Below are 6,081 nucleotides of genomic sequence, written 5' to 3'. Positions count from 1 at the left end.
AGAAAAGAGAGGAGAAAAGAGAGGAGAAAAGAGAGGAGAAAAGAGAGGAGAAAAGGGAAAAGAGAGAAAAGAGAGAAAAGGGAAAAGAGAAAAGAGAAAGAGAAAAGAAAAATAAGAAAAAAAAGAGAATAAAAAAGAAGAAAAAAGAAAAAAGAGAATAAAAAAGAAGAAAAAAGAAAAAAGAGAAGAGTAAAGAAAAAAGAAAAAAAGAAAGAGAACTTTTATAAATGTGCAAAGAGGGCAAGCAGCAGGGTTTTAAATAAAAGGGCATTTGATTTCACAGAACTTGGAGGATTTGGTTCACCTCTGATATTATCTCAGCCTCTTCGGGACAGATCAAGATTGGCTTTGGGCTCAGACAGAGCAGGTGGCAAGARTGCTACGGTGACAGCCAGCTGCTCTTGCTTAGGCCAGAAAAGCAGGGACCGAGAGTTCAACCTACCCCTCTTGATTCCAGCCTTCTCCTGCACAGCCTTCTGTTGCTGCCACCGAAGGAGAGATCAGGGTGGATGGGATGCCAGTTACTTCTACGAGAAGCAATTCCTCCTTCCACAACCCAGGGGCAGGAGTAGCAAACAGTATTTCCAGGCTTCCTCCTCTTAGTCCTGTCCCTTCATCTCCCCCCGGCAGAGCAGGTTCAATCCTACCCCCTCCTGCTCCCCACTGCTGCATCAGCAGTAGAGAGAATAGGCAGTTAGGATGGGCTGCTATGGGTGAAGGCAAGGCAACCTCCCGCGTGTGAGCGAGCAGCTGGGTGGCACGGGGCACGGTCTGCTCAGCTGAGGCAGGTTGTTGAACAAAGTGCCTAGTTGGCCTCTGTACCCAGAGGAACATGGCAGGAGCAGAGAAAGGGAGGGCAGAATAGAGAAGGAATAGGTTGTTCCATACCACCTCCCTGCCCCCACCCCCTCAGGAGGCTATAYTAGGTATTCTCATCCACATCATTGCCATTTGGGTCACACAGAGGGCATTTAGGGCAGGTAGCACTCAAAACAGTATGAGCTCAAACGACACATTTAAGACATGTCATAAATGTGAATACCAGTCATGTGTGGTGATATGCAATAACAATAACAATAAAGACAAAATGTTTTCTCTGCAGTGCTGCTCAGTGTTGGGCTGGCAGCAAGCCCACCAGGCTACAAGAGCCTTCTCTACAGTCTCAGCCAAGCTCCCGAATACCACRTCACTGCTGGCCGTCAGAAACACGTCAATGCAAGGCCAACCCTAAATTAGCTGTCTTTTTCATTGGTTAAAGCAAAGATTTACATGCCTGAATGAGTATCTGATTGTCAAAATCCTGCTGTGATAGGTCACATTTTCATCTTCATGGCGTGATCATACTGGGAGTAGGCTGCAAAGGTCTCAAATGCACTAACCAGCTTTATCCTCATTAGAGAAGCAGGCACTTCTTGGATGTCAGCCACCCCTTCCCCAGGGCAGACATGCAACACAAGTCAGTGTCTGYGAGATGTGCACACCTTTCCACAGCCTTTAGCAGAAGAATAAACTACTAGTTCAGGGGAAAGTGTTTACACTGTAGGCTCTGAATATCATGTCAGGCATGTATGATTTCATCTGTTTTTACTTCTTCCCTGGCCATCCATTACCCCACTGACTACCCAATACTTTACAGTGGCTATTCTGGCTATTCTGCTAGAAGAGTCTTTCCATTTTTTTGACTCAGCTATTCAGCTCCATTTTGAAGTAACTGGCTTCAAGCACTTAGCACTTTCCTCAGTGAATGATGGCAAAAGCAGAGCTGTTCTTCCGAACTCAGATTTTTTTTCAATACTCATCTCCAAAAAGGCCCTGCTCATYGCACACAGCCCAGGAACTGCTGCATGGCAGTGCCTAGGTAGTGAGGGCTGCMTTCTTTTTAAATGGAACTGGAGTCAAAAAATGTAGCAAAGTCACAGCTGAAACACTTCACTTTGGCAGCAAGATCTTAGAATACAGGGCAACAGTGGGATTCAGAGTATTGGACAACTGGTTCATACCTGAAAGCAACTGATTTTGCATGTGCCTTAAAAATCATCATTTTTAGYAAATGCAGAAACAGAGAGTGTGAAGGCACAGCTGCAATCCAAGAGCAGAGCACACTTTCCCATCACTTCAGCACTGCGGAGACAGGCACCCAAAATGGCAGTGAGAGCATCATTAAGTAGGAGCAAAAGGGTTACCTTACAGACATTACACTGTTACATCAGTCCCTTCAACATATCCGCCAAGGTGTGTGTTGGTATGATACCCTCTCTTTCAACACACAAATCCAGCTTCCCTGTCCACATAGCAAAGATGTGCACACACCTCTGATGTACAGAATTTTGCAGTAACATGGCAAAGAGAGGGCTACTACAGCTCTAATACCTTTACTGTAACACCATTTGGCTATTAGTTGCTTCACTGAAACTTATTTCTTATTATCACACCTGATTTTTACCAACTATCTCCTCCTAGAGAAAATGAATACTGTCAAGTCTCACATAACATTTCTTGGGTTAGTAAAAATTTGCTGGGGATACATTTGAGAAAACCTGGGATTTTAATACTATGCTCACTGCAGATTTTGATTCACCTTTTCCAATGATCTAAAATAACATTGCCCACAGAAGCCAGTTTGTTCTGYGGTTGCTCTGCCAAGAAGGTCCTTAGCTGCTTTGGCATGGCCAAGGAAGATACAAGACAAGAGACTTATTGGGCAAATGTAATTGTGTTAAGACTCCTTTCTCCCAAATATGTTCAGCTCATTCCAAAGCAGTGATGGGAGGAAGACTATGTATTTTTGAGTGTGTGCTGTTATAAACTCTCTGCTGACTTGACTGGGATGCCACAGCAGCAGGGAATTCAGGGTGGGCCATTGAGCTTATGTAGAAGAAGGATGGCAAAGATAGGGGTGTCTGGAACAAAAGATAAGGGGGAAAAACACCTAAAAGCTACATGAATGGGGAGTAAGGGACAGGCCTAAGAATTAGAACGGTCTATGGAAGAAAGATRAAGGTCCAGCAAACACGACGAGAGACTGGCAAGGCCTGAAAAGAGCTCAAACTGAGGGAGATTATTAAGGAGGCGGGACAGAGGTGAATGCAGTTGTGCAGAACCTAGGTATAGASGAAGACTATCACCAGCTTAAAAATCTTTGTATTCACTTCTCTTCCCCATCTCCAAACTTTTCCACATACTCTTCAGGGGGATTTATGAGGGCTTGCAGAAGGACAGTACTGGTTTGGTAAGACTCCTTCTGCTTGTAAACCTGGGCCTCCATCTTGCAAACATTATAATTAGGGAAAATCAACTTTTCTGTGGAAATTATTTTAAGGTATAGAAAGAAAAAAGCAAATGCAAAAACAAGATGAAGATAGTGAACTTACTAAAAAAAAGTGCCTTTTAGTGGAAATATAAATCCCAATTCCTACAATCTACAGCACTTCCAAGAATTCTACACTCCTATGCACCTAAGCAGTAAGAAACTTTGAATGAATATTTGAGGATTCCAACACATTTTTTCCCCATATTATCATCGTAATACTTTAACATCATTAGAACTCTGGCTCTCATCTGAGCCAAATGCTTTCCAATTCATTTGTTATGCTGTGGAACAAATCCTGTTGAATAAATAGACTATATCTACTTCAATTCATTTTACATATACAAAGAATAGATATTCACAACCCATATTTTCCTGGGGGAGTTCCAAGAGCCAGACATCATAAGGGCAAAACTGTAATACAATTGCACCACTMCTGTCTCTACTTCCCCCCAGAAAAGTCCATATAATTTTGCCCAATTTGAGATATTAATGATTTGACTTTTCTAGGTCATTGTTATTCTACACCATTTAATATTCACAATCAGCTCCCACTGAGTTCAGTTATCACTTAAGCACCACTGGCTATCTCACCCCCAAGGCCTTAATTAGGCACTGGGGAAATGTCTCATATCTCTAAAAGYAGACACCCACATTTAGGTTACATACATCTCCAAAAGTTAAGGGTCTGCCTTCAATCACAAGCAGTTGCCAGGAGCAGATAGCATATGCACTATTCATGCAACAGGAGATGCTGGGATGTCTTGACCCAGTCCCAGAAYAACTCAACCACGCAATGCTTTATCAGGATGTGCCATGGCACAGTCAGTGCATACATGTGTGCACACACAGACATGCTTTCYCGCATTTCTGTACACTTTTGTCCCTTCATCGTACACTTCACCAGAACTATGACTACTCCCTTCTTAAAAAAGACCTGGGAAGCAAACGTGCTTCTCACTTAYGAGCTCCCTGTGTAACAGAGGAAAACATGAGCACTTCACAGAGAGACAAAATGGCACTACCAGACAATTCTGAAAATTGATGCTTTCTCAGAGAAGGTCTTGTCAAGCGACCTCTATCCCCCAGACTGGACAATGTACATTTGTGTCTCACCTGCACCAAATATTGCATCCATTGCCCCCATGAGACAGGAGAATTCACGCTCTCCATGCTAGACAAGATTCTCCAGATACTTGCTATGACAGGCAAAAAAAAAACCCTGCTGGAGAGTCTGGAGATTCCACAGCCCACCAGCTGGATTCGTGCAGCAACTTTCCCCTGTCTGGGAACAGAGTTCAGAGAATTTTAATGGCTTGGCCAAAAATGGAACACCGCCAGTGCATTACTGATGCCTTTGATTCCTACCAACACCTTCTTTAGTTAATTACACACACTGAGGGTCCCAACACTGTTTTAACATTCCCTTAGGCACAKCCACCAAACAAATATAGTCATCTTGTCGGCAAGCACAGAAGAAAAGAGATGACACAAACGCAGCTGCTAGGCATCAAAACAGCACTAGGACTCTATATTCCGTCAGCTGAATTGCAGAAAGAAATGCATTGCATGAGTTTTCGGTTAAGTGACTTCCCTGACATGACAGAGTAATAAYAGGGCTACAATCGAGTTTTATAGAAAAGCATTTTCATGAGATTCTCCTTTGTCTCTCAGGATCTTTGCCAAAAGGCCAGCAATCTGCTGCACAACCTTTTTCACATGGCAACTTGAAAAGGGGCCCTCAATAAAAGTTGTAGCAGCAATCAGCATTCTAGTAGAAKGAGTTGACTGGCTTCCATTCACTGTTCCTTTCTTTTCCAGCATTCGCATGTGGTACTATTGGGCACAGCAATTTTGTGGAGAGARCATACAACTGGGACATGTTAGTTACAAATGGTAGCAGGGCAGTTCAAATTTAACCCATTCACACCAAGGTTGTGAACGTGCACAACGCCCACTAAAATGTCAAGAAGCTATTTGCAAAAGCCTCCAGGTATTTCGATAAGGGAATAGCATAAATGATCAAAAGATGTCTTTTGTGTAATCAAGGCAGCTCCCCTCACTGAAGAAAGCCAAGTTTGTAGTATAATAGAAGAGGTAATACATTTAACACAGATTAAAGAGATTAAAGAGCATGAACCGTGACAGGAAAAAAAAAAGAAAAAAGAAACAGAAAATGAATCATGAGAATGAAGCTGATGCATAGTGCTGAATAAGAGGAGCACTCACTSAGTCACCAAGATGAAAAGCACTATTCTTCAGCTGCAAGATCTAATAGCAAGGAAGATGCATAACAGACAAAAAAAAAAGTAGGAGAAAATAGAAAGACAAAACCAGCTTAAGGTAGCATTAGCATAAAATGAAGAGATCTAGTGATTTATTTAAAACTGTATTTCCCTGTAAGCAATTGCATTTGTCACACAAAAGCTAGATGCTTAAAGAATACACAGAACAACCTGTTTATTAACCCATAAGTAAAAATCTATGAAAACATTTAGGGTAGTTTAAGACTAGGTCACATTGTGCAAGCAGAAAGAGGAAAATGTGCATGAAGCATCTGGAGCAGTACTCTGACAACTGCATGAATCAGTCTGCYCAAAAGCCAAGAGAAATCTCTTCATTTGAGATTCCATATATCAGCCTAACTACATTCTGAAGGCAAAATGCTGGCCTACTGTAGACCAAGGCAAAAATACCTTCTGACCTAACAAGGCCAGGTTTCCCCTCTATCCTCCTCTGCATTTGCTTGGGCTTATTCCTCTTCCCAGAGATCA

This window comes from Rhea americana, unplaced genomic scaffold (assembly GCF_003343005.1).
Source record: "Rhea americana isolate MKP2758 unplaced genomic scaffold, rheAme1 scaffold_195, whole genome shotgun sequence".
NCBI classification, from domain to species: Eukaryota; Metazoa; Chordata; class Aves; order Rheiformes; family Rheidae; genus Rhea; species Rhea americana.
Note: the sequence above shows the minus strand (reverse complement) of the source record.